This window comes from Fringilla coelebs, assembly GCF_963513975.1.
Source record: "Fringilla coelebs genome assembly, chromosome: 28".
Classification (NCBI taxonomy): domain Eukaryota; kingdom Metazoa; phylum Chordata; class Aves; order Passeriformes; family Fringillidae; genus Fringilla; species Fringilla coelebs.
Genome location: NC_140054.1, coordinates 781,717 through 800,250, shown reverse-complemented (window position 1 = coordinate 800,250; position 18,534 = coordinate 781,717).

Below are 18,534 nucleotides of genomic sequence, written 5' to 3'. Positions count from 1 at the left end.
CTAAAACCATTTGTCTTGCATATTAATTACTATTAATTCATCAATAGTTCAGTAACCCTCCAAAAGAGAAGGTAAAGGGCAGCTGGTGAGACAGAGGGAGGAGGTTCTGCAGGATGGGGGCAGGAAAGCATCACCAGAGAGGGAAGCAAAGGGGAACGAGAGGAGGCAAATTTAAAACCAGGGTAAAGAGGTGGGAAATTATTTCAGTAAATGTTGTCTGGGGCCCGCAGCGCTCCTGGATGGGTTTATTTCTGTATTATGGGAAAACTGGGCAATCCCTGGGTTATGGAGGTGCCAGTGGGGCCAGGCAGGTGCGGGGGGGGGGGGGGGGGGGGCTGAAGTGGCCCAGCTGTGACACCTGGGGGGCCCAGCCCTGCCAGGATCCTTCTCTCCTCCCAAAACTCCCTGTTTGAATCCCTAATCAGGCTCAGGAGCCTTCCTGGTGAGAGGAATGTCGGATTTGTCTTTCCAAACCAGCTGTGGGTCTGCTGGGAGATAAAACCAGCACTGGGAGATAAAAGAAATAATGGGAAGGATTCCACTGATTGATGAATGGAAAAGATATTTGCTTTTACAAATAAACATTAGGTTTGCTGATAAATGAAACTGGACATTGAAAGATGAAAGAAACAATGGGGGAAACCCCTAAATTCTGTAAGAATTAAAAATTAAAAGAGAGGGTTGTACATTAGAGGGAAATCTTTGAGATCAGTGGTTCTGGGAAGTCTGAACCTCTCAAGTATTGGATTTGCTGGGAATGCCTGACGAGGGCAGGAATGATGCATCTGACTCCATGTTCTCAGAAGGAGAATTTATTACTTTATTATACTATGTTATGTTAAAGAATACTATACTATACTAAACTATACTAAAGAATACAGAAAGGTTTCTTACAGTAAGATAAAAAGATAATAATGAAAACTCGTGACTCTTTCCAGAGTCCTGACACAGCTTGGCCCTGATTGGCCAAAGAGTGAAAACAACTCCCAGCAGAATGCAATGGAACAATCACCTGTGGGTGAACAATCTCCAAACACATCCCACATGAGCACAACACAGGAGAAGCAAATGAGATAAGAATTGTTTTCCTTTTCTCTGAGGCTCCTCAGCTTCCCAAGAGAAAAATCCTGGGCAAAGGGATTTTTCAGAGAATGTGAATGCCACGTTCAAGTACCTCAGAAATGGGGAAAGAGAGAAGGGAAATGCAGCTGGGAAATTGGGATAAAAAGGAGGCTGCATCCTCCAACAACTGGAGAGACCCCAGGGGATGCCCCATGGCCTCTGCCTTGATTGGAATAAAGTAAAAGGGCTCCTCTGTTTCCTTTCAGGACATAAACCTCTGGTGTTTGTGGGTTAATTTTTCTACACTGGGGAGGGAAGAGCTGCCTGCTCAGGCTGGAGAAGGAGTTCTTCAAATTCCGGGAGCTGGGATGAGACTCCTGACAAGCTCTTGGTGCTTCGTTTTCCTTGCCAAGAAGGCCCCAAGATGTTCAAGAGAGGCTTTGGCTGATTTTCTCACCCGTAGCAGAAGAGTGAAATATCTAATGAGGTGATTTAAATAGTTCAGATTTTCAGGAAGTTTGGAATTTCCATCTGGGAAGATTTAAGTGAAACTTCAGCAGTGCTGGGAAATGTTTGGGTATTTTTTTATTCCCCTTGTCATTTCTCTTCTTTAAGCAGCTCTGTTCTCTCATCAAACCAGGCTCAGGAATGTCAATAAGGAATCATTTCCCCTTGGGATTTCTGCCCCATTTTTACAGACCTGCAAAGTCTCCCTGGGTTGATTAAGCAGCCAAACATTGGTTTGCATCATTACAGACCTGGGGAGACTCAGCAAATGCACAAAGCTGCATTTTCCCCTGTTTGCCATAATTATCTGTTTCTTTAGAAAATTCAGGTCTCTCTTCTTCAATAGACATTTTTATTTACAAATCAGGTGCTCTGGAAGTAGAACTCACACCTTAAATAAATACCCAGAATATCCTGAACTGACTCTCCATGTGCTGAAAATAATATAAGAAAACAGAAGAAATCCTGAAATTATAAGAAAAGCGTTTTAAAATTTAAGGACAAAGCACACAAAACTTGAACAATAAGCAGCCAGGGCAATTTATTTCCATGTAAAGTTTCATGGGAAACTTGGAATTATTCCCTGAAAGTCCAAGCAGTGCCTTTGCCTTCACAAATTCAACAGTTCCTTGGTCAGTAAGGATCTCACAGATACACCTGCCTGGTTTTTAAATGACACCATCCTCATTTTCCATGGGAACAGCAGAAGGATTTGCTTAGGAGGGGCCTTGAGCTACTGTTTCTGGTGGAAGGAGGGCTGTGCTTGGTTTGCATCGTGAAAATGTCCTGGAAACACTCTGGAGGGGAATCCTGGCTCCTGGAAATCTGTGAGAGACTTGGAATTCCCCCCAGGAATTCCCCACAGGAAATCTCCTGATTTTAAGAATAGGGAAGGAAGAATCAAACCTTAAAGTCTGCACAGTGAGGTTTTGAGAGGTCAAGCCAAGAATTGTTGGGGATTTAAATGCTCTTTATTTGAATGCTCTTGTTAAGGGCAGCTCGCAGAATTTTGGCTGCAGGAAATAAGAAACCCCCCGGGGCTCTGGGAGCACTGAGCTCTCCAGCAGTTCCTTAGTCCTTCCCATCACCACCTCATCCCTTGGGTTCTCCTCCTTGTGCTTCATAATTTGGGGAGTTTTTGGTGGAATTTGATTGCTAAGGAGCTGCAGAAGGAGGGAAAACCTGGCCTGGTTTGAACAGACAGGTGTCTGCTGAGGAAGGCAGGAGCCTCCCCTGAAATGGAACATGTAAAGACCCTCCTGGCAAATTGTTATGATTTTGACATTAAAAAGATCTCAGGAAAAGATATGGGCACAGGAATAACAGTTCTTTACTAGGGAAATTAAAAATACCAATGCAATAGTGCAAGCAAAGGCCAGGCAGAGTGAGAGCAGCCCTGGCACGCTGTGGGTCAGGCTGGGGGCACAGCCCCATCCCAGGGGGGCTCAGCCCTCCTGCAGTGCCAGCTGTGGCTCTGCTGCAGCAGGATCCTGCACAAGGGGGGAGTTTTCCTCTGCAGCTGCAGGGCTGCTGGAGATGGGCCTGCTCTCCCTCTGGGAATGCAGGGCAGGAGAAAGCTGCTCCTCTGGGAATGCAGGGGGCAAAGGCTGCTGTGCTGCTCCAGGCTCAGATTGTATCCAGGTAGGAATGCTTGGCTCCTGCCCTGGGCGCAGCATCTCCCCATGGGATGATGGAATTGGATCAGCCCTGCAGGGACACTCAGTGGCCATGGACAGCAGAGATCTGCTGGAGGGAGGATGGGCTGTGGGAGAGAGAAAGAAAACTGCCCATGGACAGCAGAGAACTGCCCAGCTCTGACAGACTGCAAACAGAACACACAGCCCCATTTCCAACCTCAGGCACCTGGCCAGGGCAGCACCCTCAGACACAGGGTGGGGTTGTTGGGGGGTCTGGACAGGGCCCAGGGTTGGAGTCCTAATCCTCCCCTCCCACTCAGGATATTCAGGATCCTGGGATACTCAGGATCAGGCTACTCAAGATATCCAGGATCAGGATATTCTGGCATCCTCAGGTATTCGTAGCCACTTTTCAGTCATGGGCTCATGGGTGCAGTGAAGTTCTCCTGTCCTGTCTCTGCACTCCCTCTCTGAAGGGGGTACCCTGCAGCTCTGACATTAAATCAGAAACCAGCCCTTGTCCTGGGGAGAGCAGAGCCCAGGTTCTTTATCTGGGAACAGATTTTGATTAAAAGCCCAGCACATGTTCTCACTGCTTTCCCTCCCCTTGTTCTCATGGCCGTGCATCCCATTTGCAATTAAATTGAGTCTCGTTACCCTCCAAAGTGAGAGAAGCTGCTCTGAAAATTATGAGTAGGAGTCTCTCTACCTTTTGACAAATTATTTTCTAATGAAAAACATCTGCTAAGGCTATGAAGGTTCACCCATCTTTATTTCTGCCTGATGCAAATGGGTTTTGTTTCACAAATTGCAAAGCAGGGCTCTGGTCCTGCAGCCAAAAGGGACAAGCAGGGATTGATAAAATGCAGCAAAGCTGGGAGTGCAATCTCATCTCCCCCCCTTGAATTATTCTGCTTCCTAACAGGTGTAACAGGCACAGCTCCTGATGGCTGCTGATGATCCAGATGGCCTGGAATTGTCTCTCCATATGCTGCAGGACAGGATGCAGGGGGAGGCTCAGGTTAACTCTGTGTGGGCTGGAGGAACAGATCCGTGGCTGGTTCAGGAAGTTTGGAAAACAAGATAAAAAATCCAAAGAGACACCCAGGGCTGTTAGTGTAACAGGGAGATATGGAAGGCACAGAATCATGAAATATTGGGTATGGAAGGCACAGAATCAGTTATTGAAGCATTTATTATAATGGAAGTATTTAAGCTGGGAAAGAGTTCCAGGATCATTGAGTCCAAGCTGGGACTGTTCCAGCCCAGAGCTCTGAGTGCCACATCCAGGAATTCCTTGGGCACCCCCAGGGATGGGCACTCCAACCCTCCCTGGGCAGTTCCAAGGCCTGAGCCCCCTTTCCATGGGGAAATTCCTGCTGTGCCCACCCTGAGCCTGCCCTGGCCCAGCCTGAGGTTATTTCCCCTTGTCCTGGCCCTGTTCCCTGGGGTCCCTTCCCCTCTTCAGCCCAAATCCTGTGAAGAGGAATGTGCTCCTGCAGGATCTGCCCAGCCTGGCCAGCATGCCACCCCCTCCCCAGAGCTGGGTTTGCTCCTGGCAGAGCTGTAACATGCCCAAGCCCAAATTCCAAAGGCAGCTCCAAGCCCAAATCCCAAATCCAGGGCTGTGTGGAGCAGTTTGGTGGTTCCCACTGATTTCCAGTAATGCTGGCTCTGTGTTCTCCCCTCCCTGAGGACAGCTGGGATTTCAGCTAATGGACTCCTGATTGGCACTAATGGACCAACCCTGTGCACAGCATCTTGGGGGTTTTGCTGCTCCCAGAGCTTTGAAGGCACCTCCTCTGATCTCTGGCTGGGGCTGTAATCAGGCTGCCAGGACAGGCAGGAGCACTTCTGCAGTTCCACCTTTCCCTTTGAAGTAATCCCAGGCGGAGCCAGGCTGGCGGGAATGTTTCATCCTCAGGGAAGGGCTGATCTGGAAGTGCTGAGGATTCCTGGAGCAGGGAGGTGGCACTGCTGTCCCTGTGCTGTGAGGGGGCACTGCAGCAGAGGGGCTGTGCTTGAGCCCAGCACTAAAACTCGCCAGGACTGGAACAAGGATGTTCTGTTCTGCCAGACTGGGACTGTGCAGGGTCACCGGGACCTGCCCAAAGTCACCCGGGGAGCTCCAGGCAGGAACCAGGAGCTCTTTGGACAATGGCCACAGCTCTTTTTGTGCGAGGAAAAGAAACATTTTCCTTTGTGGAAAAGGAGCAGAGATGCCTCAGTAAGTGTTGTGGAATTGGGCAAAGAGGTTTGCAGTCTGTGCTGGAGGGGCAGGAATTGTTCCTTTAGAGCAGCAGCAGCAGCTGGCTGTGGGAAATTGGGGGAAGCTTCCCTTTAGGGGATCCTGTGCTGCTGGTGTTGGACCCCAGGCCTGGCCCAGATAACCTGCTCAGGAAGGATTCCTGGTGCATTCCAAGCAGGGATTCCTCTCTTTCCTAGGACATGGAGGAATTTCTGGATTGAGAAGGGAAATAAACTCCTTTCCTTCACTCCCACCCACGCTGGGCTCGGGCTGTGACAGGCAGAGCAAACCCTGCCTCTCCAGCCCTGGGAATGACACGGGGCCCAGGGATGTGCCAAGGGAAAATGTCAGCCTTGTTTGTGCATTCCTGCCCTTCCTCTGCAGCCAGGAGATCCTCGGGAGCAGCCAGGACCACGAATTCCTCCCTCACAGCCAATTCCTGCCTGCCAGCAGGGAAGGAGGGCGACATTGGCATGGAGCATCCCGGGGCTGGAACAGGGAATGACTCCAGGAAAAGGAGCAGGAAAACCCACCCTGCAGAGAGCCCTGACCTCGAGCTTTGTGGGGCCACATCCCTGTCCTTCCCCAGGTGTCCCCAAGGCAGGGACGTGCACCAGGCTGCCCTGCCCTCCTGCCACGGCCACCAGAGCCTGAGCTGCTCCTGGCCTCGGGCCATGAGGGGATTTCACCTGCATTCCGGGCAGCAGTGATGTCAGGCTGAGCTGGAGGGGAATTTTTAGCTCCCTGTTCCTGTGATTGCCAGGGACTGGTTCAGAAGGTCCTTTCTGGTTATTTTTGTGAAGGATGGGGGTAATTCACCTCGGGAAAAGGACCCCGCACACATTCTCATTTCACACCTGCCAGGGAGCCAGGCAGATGAACAACTCCCACCAGTGCTAACAGAGTCACCACGAGGTGAGAAAGCTTTGGCTCTGTCTCCTGAGCAGCTGATGATGCTGTTAGGGGACAAATCTCTCTCCAGCAGAGGCTTTATACAAAGGATTATGGATTTAAAGCCTCCCCTTGGCTCCAGGGACCACTGCAGGGCTCAGGAGCTGGGAAAGAGCAAATCCCACATCTGGGTTTGCCTGCAGCTCCTGCAGTGCTGGGCTCATCCCCTGGCCCTCGGTGGTGGTGGAGCTCTGCTAAGCTCCCAGAGCTGCAGGGATTTATTCCTGGGGGGATCTGGCCCCTCTGCAGCCCCTTGGTGCCACAAGAAAACTTCCCCTGGAGCCTGGAGGGGCCTCCATCACCAGGGCAGGAGAATTCCCAAACGTGGCACCCTGGTGATAGGCCCCCATGATCTAAAGCCATGGGAAGGAATGAAATGAGGAAAATGAGTGGTGTTGCTGTAGAAACAAAAATTTATAAAGGAAATTATAGATGTTTGAGAACTGTGGTTCATACAGGCAGGAAATGGGACACTCAGAGCCACATTTCCCTGAGCATTTTGGGCACTGAATTCCCACCTCAGCTCCCACTGAGCTCCTCTGTGGAGCAGGGAAGTCAAAAAGATGAGTAGTGAAGGAATCATCCCCTAAAGCTCCTCTGACAGGACCAGCATTCCAGGAGCTGGGACAGGCCCCAGCAGGAGCTGCCCCTGGATTTTGGGAGGAATGTTTCTGTGGCCATGTCGTGCTGGGGAGATGAGGGCTGGGAGATGCTTTTGCATCCCTTCCCTTGCCAGAGGATGACAGAATCCCTGGGACCGGGAGTGTCTGCAGCCTTGGGGTGGCAGCAGTCAGCTTTGCCTGCACTCCTGGGAAACTGCTCCTGCTGCTCTGGAATTCCTGCCTGGAGAGGCAAATCCCGGGGGAAAGGGAATTCTGAGCGCTCCGAGCAGGCAGAACATAACCCAGGCACGGGGAGGGGGGAATGGAGCCGAGCAGGGCTGGGGAGGCAGCTGAGCTCGATGGGAACCTCAGGCACCAACCACTGGGTAACCCAGATGGGCTCCTCTCCCTCTCCCTCTCCCCTCGACCTGTGGTTCCTACAAGCAGAAAATGGGACACTCAGGGCCACATTTCCCACATTTCTGTCTGAGCACGAACTGGGGAGGCCTTAAATGCTGGCAGGGAGAGGGGCTGGGCAGGAGAGCTGGGCTGGGCAGAGCCCTCACTGCAGCAGACCCTGGGACATGAGCACTTTCCTCTTCAGGACACTGGGATATAAAAACATTCCAAGGGGCATTTTCCCCCTTCTCTGGGGTGTTCACAGAAAGGACTGGCTGAGCATTCAGATTGAGAATTATTCTGAATAATGACATCATTCCTGTGGAGGGAGCTCTGCTGAGCAAATGCCTGGAGGTGCTGCTGGAGTTTGGGGGGACGGAGCAGAGCCTGTCCCTGCCCTGTCCCCAAAGGCAGCGGGTCACAGGGCATGGCCAGACTGAGGCTGCCTCCTTCACCTCTTGGTGAACTGGGAATTGCTGGGGCTGGGAGTGCAAAACTCCCAGAATTGTGGAATACGCTGAGCTGGAAGGGATCCACAAGGGTCACTGAGCCCCACTCCTGGCTCTGCAGAAGAATCCCCTCTGTGCATTGTCCAAGCTCCCTGACCCTGGAGATGTGGCTTGGAGACAGCAGGAAAATCCTGGATATCATCATCACACCTGGTGGGAGCTGTCTGCTCCCAAATTCCCATCCTGGGCAGGCCACAGGGGCTCAGAGGCCCATGGGATTCAGTCTCACTTTCTCCAGGTAAGCAGGAATCCATCCTGGCCTGAAGGGGCACGAGGAATGGGCTCTGTGGGAATAAAGCTCTGCTGGTTCCTCCTGTGTCCCACCTCCATTCCACCTGGCATCAGATCCCAGCCCTTCAGCAGCAGCTCTGCAGCCACAGAGGAATCCAAACCTGCCCAGTTTTACCTTTCTAACACTAAACCAGCTTCAGCTGGCACTTGAAGTACAGCTCCTGTCACTGACATATTTTATGAAAATCCTTTCTCTGGGATTTTTCTCCTGAGAAGCTGAGAAGTCTCAGAAAAGAAATGTAAACAATAATTACCTGATGGCTGTGGATGTGGTCTGGAGATGGTTTACCAAAGTGCATCTTTGATGGTCTCATGTGAATTGTTTCTACTTGATGGCCAATCCCAGTCCAGCTGTGTCGGGACTCAGCAGTCACAAGGTTTTATATTTATTCCTTTCTAGCTTTCTGATGTCTTTATCTTTCTTTAGTATAGTTTTAGTATGTCATTTTCTTTTAATATAATATATATCATAAAATAATAAATCAGCCTTCTGAAACACGGAGTCAAGATTCTCATCTCTTCCCTCGTCCTGGGGACACTCAAACACCACCACAGACTTCAGCTGGCATTTTGGGGTTATTAAAAAGCTCTTTTTAACCTCTGCACACAGAGCAGTTGTGCAGCCTCCCCCAGCCCTTGGCTTGTCCTGCTGCACTGACACCACCAGCACTCACAGATTATTTATCTCGCCTGTGCTTTTCCATTTAACATCTCACCAAGTCCATTACCCGCAGTGCCACTTCCAATTGGCACTGGAATGGAAGGTGAAATCCAGACCTTGTAAGGGAGAGGTGATTTTGTTCCTCCTCAGATGGTTCTGCCTCCCACACGGTGTCACTTGGGCTAATCCATTTATACAACCTGACAAAAATCTGCCCATTTCCCACGAGCGGCCTCTCTGTGAGTGTCACACTGCATTTGCTCAGTGGAACAGGGAGGATCAACCAGAGCAAAGGGCTGGAGCTTGGTGGGAGCCAGCCTCAGACTGTGCTTGCTTTCCTGCTCTCAATAGGAGCCTTTCCCCTGTTATTTGTGGGGTTTTTTGTCCTGTTTGTATTGTCCTTAACACCACCCCTCCAAGCCTGGAACCCCCCTGACCTCACCTTGGACCTCCTGTCCATCGCGTGTCCCCAGCACAGGAAATTGCAGTTACGCCTTTGCTGCCATGTTAAAAAATATATTTTAAAGGATTAACTCTTCTGGCTGCACTTACTCCACCTCCACCTGCAACGGGACAAAGCTCCACACAACTCAAAGAGCAGAGAAATCAGGAGTCCCAAACTGGGGAGTCCTCAAGGGCTGGTGGTCACCTGAGCATTCCCTGACCCTCCCAGTCCTGCAATCCCAACCTGATGATCTCACCAAGGGGAAGGATTAGGTGCAAACATTCCCTTTTTGGAGAAAAGAGGCACAGGGAGGGGTTGGATCCATGCTGGGAGCTGTTCTTAGGGTGTTTTGAGGACCATCCCACTGCAACTGGAGTATTTTCCCTGCTCTGCCTTCCCCCTACAGCCTGGGATTATTTATTGTGATACATAATTACACGGGGTGATACTGTAGCCAGCAGTTAATTAATGCTAATTGGATGTAAATTAATTAAAAGCACAGTTTGTCATATTCGGTTTGCTCTTCCCCTCACTCCCAGCCCTGGAGCAAAATCAGAGGAATTGGCCCCAGTCCAGGCTGGGTGATGGTGACGCCCAAACCAAGGGAGGATGGGGGTTTGGGGGAGAACTTCACCTCTTTTTGCTCTTAAAAAGTTCTGCTTCTTGAGGAGAGAGGGGGATTCCTCCCTGGGGAAATGATGGAAATGATGCAGAGAGATGAATTCTGTGAGCCAAGAGGGAACTGAGGTGGCAGGAGGTGAAACAATCACCTTTCATCTCTAATCACCACACAAAGGCTGCTCGTGCAGAGGAGCTGAGCCTGGCAGGACACAGAGGGACCCTGTCAGCTTTGATCCTGCAGGGATCACCCTGGCACGAGGGAATCAGAGCACAGCTGGTTGTGCTGCTGTTCCCATGGAGCTCAGGCACAGGGACACAGGCTGCATGGGCTCTCATGGAGCAGGAACCCAACCACCCCAAGGGGCTTCAGCAAGGTGGGTTTGGACTCTTTTCCCAGGAAATCAGCGACAGGACAAGGGGAAAGGGCCTCGAGCTGGGCCAGGGGAGGGTCAGGTCAGGCATCAGGAGGGATTTCTCCACAGATCTCTTTATTTGACTGGATTTTAATGCTTTGTACTCACCTTCCAAAAGTGAGCATGCCCTGTCTTTGGGCAGGGTGTGTCCTGCAGGTGTTCCTGCCAGCCTTGGCACACCAGTGTGGCCTTTTCAGGGTCCCCATGCCAGGAAGGAAATGATGAATCTGACTCCATGTTCTTAGAAGGCTAATTTATTATTTTATGATATTATATTAAAGAATACTTTACTAAAGAATAGAGAAAGAATACTTACAGAAAGCTTAACAAGATACTAAAGAAAAACTCACGACCTCTTCCAGAGTCCCGACACAGCCGGACAGTGATTGGCCATTAAGTAAAAAAACAGTTCACATGTTGGATAAACAATCTCCAGCCACAGTCCAAAGCAGCAAAACACAGTAGAAGCAATCAGATAATTATTGTTTTCCTTTTTCTCTGAGGCTTCTCAGCTTCCCAGGAGAAGAAATCCTGGCAAAGGGATTTTTCCAGGAAATATGACCACTTTGTCCAGTTTGCCCATTGCTGGGAGTGTCCAAAGCCAGGCTGGATGGGGCTGGGAGAGCCCTGGGACAGTGGAAGGGGTCCCTGCCCAAGGCAGGGGTGGAATGGATGAGCTTTATGCTCCCTCCCACCCAAACCAGAGCGGCATTTTATACCCATTTTCAGGCTGCTGTGCCCCAAATTCAATCAAGTCCCAGCTCCCCATCTCTGAAAATTATTAATTATGTGAGGATCCAGACAGCTTCTCCTGTAACAGCCACAGGGCAAAGCCCAGAGATGGAAAAGGAGAGGTTGGGAGGGGTAAAAGTGGGGCAGAAAGCCCCAGGACTGATGAGAGGAGCTGCCAGTTTGGGAGGCAAATCCAGGTGGGATCATTCAGCTCCGGAACCCCTGTGTCTGTCCCGGGGAGCCTGGCTGTGCTCACACAGTAAATTTTGGAAGCAAAGCTCCCACATTTAGGTGGAAAAGGGGAAATCCATCTGCACAGGGAGATGGACTGTCCTTGCTCAGGACTCCTGGGCATTGGCAGCTGCCTGGGGCAGCATCCCCGAGCTGCTGGAGCTGCTCCCAAGGGCACATTTCTGAGCCATCGGTTTGTAACAGGCCTTCAAACACAGCACAGGGCTCTGTGAAATAATTTGACATCATTAGATGCCAAAGGACCTTTAAAAATCCAGTCTTCAAGGGAACACTTGCACTGATTGCAGCCCAGCATAAATCTGACCTTTTCTTACTCTTCATCCTCCAATCCTCCACAGAGGCTGCTCCTGCAGTGCTTAGGAGGTGTCTGCTCCTGTTTGATCTGTCTCCCAGACAAAAGCTCTTCAAAAGAAATTTTCCATGTTAATTGGGAGATGTTAAAACACTAAAACAACCAAAAAAAAAAAAAATCCTCCTCGGGATGTAGATTTTCCAGCCGAGCCTGAAAATCAGCTCCACTTGTGTTCATTTCCAAAGGCAGCTCTGCAGTGCCAATCATCCAAAGATGTCAGCAAAATTCCCTGGATGCTCAGAGCTGGTGAATGGATTCACGGGCAGCCTGCTGTAATGGCAACTTTGCAGGGGCCATCAAAACCCTTTAGACATCAAGCTCAAAAATGACAAAGCAGCTGAAAATAATGATTTGTGCTGTGAAGCAGAGGCTGGCAGAGCCCTCTGCACCAGGAGAAGGATGTGAGCCTGGAAAGGGATGTAGTTAACCCCAGATCTCTGTCAGACAGGTGCAGCTACAGGGGAGCCACAAATCACCATTGAAAATTGATTGTGGGCCTGGAATGATGTAAATCTCCCTCACTGAAATCTGCACTGGGAGCTCCAGAGCTGAGGACACTTGGAAGAGGAGCAAACCTGCCAAGTGGAGCTGAAACAACAGCAAATGGCCCAGCTCAGACAGGAGCTGTCAGGTGGAGACAACCCCAGCCAGGAGCATCCTGGCACATCCCAGCTGGGCTCTGGGGGAGCCTGGCTGTGCTGGGAATGGGGGGAGCTGCAGCTCTGGGGCAGTGAGGGTTTGTTTGTGCTGGGAGCAGCAGCAATTCCTGCCCAAATCATGGGTGTGCAAAGATGGGAATGTGTATGAGCGTTGGGGGATAGGATGGTGGGGAAGGATGGAGATGAGAGGTCTCTGAAGCCAGGTTGTGGAACTTGGGGTTCATTCCAAAGGGCCTGGGGGCAGGGCCTTCTGGGAGCTGCCAGACACAGCTCAGAGCAGCCCCAAAGAAGGAGAGAATGGTAAAGAGAGAGAAGGCAAGAGAGTGGTAAAGGGCATGAGAGAGCGAGGTTCCCCTTACAATACCATAAATCTTCTTCTGTGCTGAATATTCTAATTCTCACTCACCAATCTAGTCCAAGATACAAATCCTACAGCATTTACATTCAGCCTATAAGAATCATTACATTGCCATGCTGTGTTCCATTTTAAACCCTAAAAACTCCTCTCTGGGCCCCTTCTGCCAAGCCAGCAGGGTCTGCTCTGCCCCTTGGAGCTGCCTGCAAGCAGAGGGCATTGTCTGATCCAAAGGGGATCGCCTTCAGCTGGCCATGCCATTGTTTTCCAGGTGTTCAGTACCTGAGGGATCTCAGAGCTGCTTTCATTTCAATCTCACTTACAGTTTCCATATTCTCAAAATCTTTGCTAGGCAATCATATTGATCAGGCTTTCCTGTTCCATCTTCCCCAACAGGACTGCACCTCGAGCCCTTCACTCGTTTTGGGCGCAGCATTTCCTGGGCTGGCTCTGCTCCGGGGCAGCCAAGGTCCTTGCTGTGCTCTGAGAACTGCCCTCACTCTGCCTTGGCTGAGGGTTTCAGGTGTGCCAGACCTGGGGGTTTTCCCTTTCCCAGTTAACCAGGACTGACCCCTCAGCTGTGGCAACACCTCATGGAAATGATGTGAACCTCCCCTCACTTGGAATTTTGTCAAAATCCTGCAGCTCAAGTAAAACTTCGCCTCAAGTTTCTAAATAGAAAACACAGGGAGATAATTCCCAGTGAAAGTTTCTGGGATTTCTACTCCAGTCCTACTCTAAAAACAGAGTTTGCAGTGGGTGCTCTGGGATAGCACAAAAAACCTGTGCTGGGTCACCTCTCCCTGTGTCCCTTTGTGTCCCCGGGTGTGCTGAGATACCCAGGATTCTGGATTCCTCCCAGCAGCTCTCAGGACTGGTTTATGAACTCAGAAAAAAGAGGATTTTCAGCTGTCAGTTTGGGCCCACTGGCTGTAAATACAGGCCCAGCCTCGCAGAGAGGAGATCCAAGGTTTGATAAGCTCTGATCTGCTTCAGAGGGGAACGGCAGGGAGGTTAAAGTGAAAAACCTGATAAGAAGAGAAAAATGACTCTGAGCTTTAAATCACTAAGGAGATGTTTAAGAGGAAGGAGGGAAGAGAGTGAGAAATAAACCACTGGTATTAAGGACAGGTTGTTCAATGAAGTTCCTCAGCCCTTTGGGGTGACAGAATTTGGAGAGCCCTGAGGATCTTACATTTAATGCTGTCTCCAAGCACACCTGGAGCATCCTGCTAGGATGGGTTATCAGTGACATGGTGACAAGACAGGGATCAGAACAACTGCAGCACTTCCATAATAAATATTCATCCCTTCCTCTGGGCTGCTCTAGCCATGTGCTGCCAGCTCCACGTGTGCATCAGCTGCTCTCATGTTCCGCTGTTGTTGTTTTTAATGAAGGGATGGGATTGTCATTGGGTTAAGAATGATTTATTGTTCAGATAAAGAGATTTTAGAGGAGTAGGTAGTTGGTTATAGTACAAAGTAGTTGCAAGTTTCTTCGTTATAAGGTAATATATAACTTTTTACTTTAATGGATAGATGTTACAAGGTTTATTTTGCTTTTCTAACTTATTACTTTGCTTATTTCTGCTGCACTGTGGATACTTTTGCTAATAGGCCTCTGTCTCACATACACATATATGCTTTTATTATAACTTCTAAACTCTTACTTTACTATTACATTACTATAAACCATTCACCATCTTATCAACACAGTTTCTCATTTACTTAAGGTATATTCTTACTCAAAACTACAGAAATATAAGTTTATGATTTTTTTGGTTTATGATTTTGTTTTATGGAGGGTTTTTTTTTGTTTATGATTTTTTGTTTAATGTCTGTGTACTTTATTTTTACATCAGTCTAAGTTTCTTCTAAGGCTGTAGATTAAACTTTTCAGCGTCCATAGAAGTTTCTGTTTTTCTGATTCTCACTCGTGGGCAGCTGGGAGCTCAGGGATCCCCTTGTTTGTAGCCCAAATTATTCATGTCTGGATCTGCAGCTGGGGGTGCCAGGAGCAGGTGATGAGCCTGAGCTCAGGTGTCACTGCCAGGGCCCTGATCTCCCAGGACAGAAGGAGACAGCTCTGTGTGGCACACAGCAGCTCCCAGGACTTCTGGAAGGAAAGGAAGGAACAATCACATCAGAATAATCAACAGAACAGGTACAGGAGGAACTGAACAAACAAATGTGAGTGAGAATATGAACAGGGAATTGTTCTGGCTGACCAAATCCTCCTTTTCTTTTGGTAATGCCGTGGTGGGAGAAGCTGCTCCTTGGCTGCCTGCACCCCACTCTGCTGGCCATGCAGAACCCCTCAGACCCTGAGGGGAGGACATCAACACCCTGGGGACTGACCCTGGAGTTGACCCTGGGGATCGAGCCTGGGGATTGACCCTGGGGATTGACCCTAGAACTGAGCCTGGGGACTGTTCCAGATTGCAAGGCAAGATGTGTTCTATTGCCATCTGTATGGCAGTTGTCTGGTGTCAAGTGGGCAATGCTCCTTATCTCTCTTCCTGAGTGATCATAATCACTCCTCCCTCAGCAGGGGACACCTGCTGATAAGGGGCTATTGAATGTCACCACATGGCTGATAAGAACTATAACATCCCATTGTGAGATGCTCCACCCAGAGGGAGGAGCCAAGCATTCCTACCCAGATATAATCTGGAGATTCTGACACACCAGCACGGCTCTTCTCCACTGGACTCCCCAGAGGAACAGCAGCTGCTTCTGCTTCCAGGGATCTGCGGAGGAAGAATTCACCCCTTTCCTACAGGACCCCCCTGCTCCAACAGAACCACCCCTGACACTCCAGAAGGACTGCAGCCCCTTTTCCAACTGGACTGCTACCAACACCCTGACCCACAGGGTGTCAGGTTGTGTTCTGACTCTGTCAGTGTTGTTCTGGTGTATTGCATTGGTTTATTTTATCCTTTTATTTTTTATCCCTTCCCTATTAAAGAACTGTTATTTCCTGCTCCCATATTTTTTGTCTGAGAGCCCCTTAATTTAAAATTCATGGCAATTCAGAGGGGTGGGGAGGGTTTGCATTCTCCATTTCAGGGGAGGCTCCTGTCTCCTTTAGCAGGCACCTGTCTTTCCAAACCAAGACAGGGACTGACCCTGGGGATTGACTCTGGGGATTGACTCTAGAATTGACCCTGGGGATGGACCCTGGGGATTCAGAGGCACCCGGAAAGGGCTCGGGGATGAAGGGGATGTCTCTGAGCAGCACAGGACAGGGGGTGAGGTGGCACAAAGGGCCAAAGGAGGGTGACACCATGTCCCAGCCTGCCCAGGAGCAGGCTTTGTGCCCTCAGGCTGCAATCTTGGTGTCACTGATCAGACCTTTTTGAGCAGCCTTGGGTTTTACCCTCCCTCACCCAGTCCCTCTCATTCCCACCAGGGTGACTCAGAGCAGCCAAGTGGCCGAGCTGATGAGAAAATAACGAGCAGCAAACGCCTGTGGGCAGATGTTTTCTCTGGTTTGGTGTCAGATTGGTCCTTTGACCGTCAAACCACCACTTAGAGCTGCCAGCCCCTGATGAAATCAGCCCGTGCCTGTGATCCACATGAAAGGACATCTCTGCCCCAGCTGGGACCAGCCCTGGCAGTGCCCTGGGCTCTGAGCAGCAGCTCCGCAGCGGCAGCATTAATGTGACACCACGGGCCCTGTCCCCAGCCAGTGTCCTGCCCAGGCTGCAGTTAATCACTGCAGGTCCTGCCTGTCACATTCTGGACCCCTGGGGATCTGACAGAACCAGGAACAGACTGGGCTGAGCCCGGCTCCTGTGCCAGCCGGTGGCACTCGGTGACACAGGGACACGGGACTGCAGTGCCTTTCAGAGAGACAGATTGCCAGTTCCTGGGATTCAATAACTCCAATTCCTTCGTGCCACACAGGGGCTCATTAGGGAGGCAGTGTCACTCTGGAGTCATCTCCTGGATCACCCAAGCTTTGGCTGATGGATATTTGATTTGCTCCGTGCTGATCAGTGCTGGAACAGTAATGAAATTGCTTTCATTCGCACCAGGAGGGGCTCGGGGTGTGAATTGTGCCATGGTTCCAAGGAACCTTTTTCTCATACTTCCCAGTAATTATGCCCAGGAGGGTGAAAAGCATTTGAATTGCATCAGACATGTGCCATTGCACATGAAAATTCCTATTTTACACAGCAGCTCCCGACCCCTGCAGGAAAATAATGCTCAGTCTGTGTTTGTTTAAGTAGGGGAGATCACTGAAGGACCCTAAAGGGAGTGAGATATGGAGTATGGGGGTGAACTGTGAAGAGAAAAGAGCCAGGATCTTCCTTCCCACTTCAGAAGCTGGAGAGTGTCAGATTCAAACCTAGACGTGGGTGTAGGAGAGACAGGGGTAGGACAGTGGGGATGGACAGAGAGCAGAGATCTCTGCAGGCAGGGCTTGGAACTTGTGGGTTATTGCAAAGGGCCAAGTGCAGGGCCCTGCTGGGAGCTGCCAGCCACAGCTCAGAGCAGCCCCAGAGAGGGAGAGAGAGGTAAAGAGAGAGAAGGCAACACCATGGTACAGAAGATGAGAGAGTAAAAGAGAGGATGAGAGAGCGAGGTTCCCCTTACAATACCATAAAACTTCTTCTGTGCTGAATATTCTAATTCTCACTAACCAATCTAGTCCAAGATACAAATCCTACAGCATTTACATTCAGCCTATAGAAATCACTACATTACTATACTGTGCTACATTTTAAACCCTAAAAACTCCTCTCTGGGCCCCTTCTGCCAAGCCAGCAGGGTCTGCTCTGCCCCTTGGAGCTGCCTGCAAGCAGAGGGCATTGTCTGATCCAAAGGGGATCGCCTTCAGCTGGCCATGCCATTGTTTTCCAGGTGTTCAGTAACTGAGGGATCTCAGAGCTGCTTTCCTTTCAATCTCACTTATAGTTTCCATATTCTCAAAATCTTTTGCCAGGCAATCATATTGATCAGGCTTTCCTCTTCCACCTTCCCCAGCCCTGGGAAATGGGGTGTGAGCCTCGGTGTCACCAGGTGACAGGGACACTGCATCCAGCTGCAGGGACACCTGGGAGCCGTTCCCATCCTCTCAGGGGAGCCACCTCTGCAATGAAGGATTCACTGCTGGGGCCAGGAGCTCTGTGGTTCTCACATATCCCAAGGGGGTTCTTCCATGGGCCTTTGCTTCAGGGTTTGCTCTGTGCACACCGTGGTGCCCTGACAGGCCAGGAGCGAGGAATTCCTGTTGCTTTCCCCAGGTTCTCCTGCTTTTTGGGCTTGTGAAAAGTGTGTATGATATGGCTCTATGTAGATATTCACTATATGTATTATGTTGTATTGATTAGTAGTGTGCTGTATTAACATTTTAACAGCATGGTAAATTTAGTTTTGTAGTTAAAATGTAGCTTTAGTAGTTAAAATAGAAACTATGTATGTGGGATATTTTTTTAAGAGAGGATTGAGGTACTCACACTGAGACAGCAGCCACAGGACACCTAAATTTTTCAGAGAAAGAGAATTTATTGCTCCCTTATCAGAAGAAGCGAACTTCTTCCAGCCTCACTCAGCCCTGAAGATGCCGTCAGGATTCAGAGGAAGAAGCTGACACTGCCCAGCCAGAATCCTGTGTTTGAATGGAATTTATGCACCATAGATGAGGTGCATGAATATGCAACAGGCTGCTGCTTTAAGGGTTAATCCTCTGTTAATGTGGGGCCTTTCTTGGGCTCATTTTGCCCAGAAAAGGTACACGGACTGTCCCTCTTTGTTTTTATTGTCTCATATTGTCCTAATCCAAATTGTCCAAATTTTTATTACTCTAATTATATTAAAATTTTTATAACC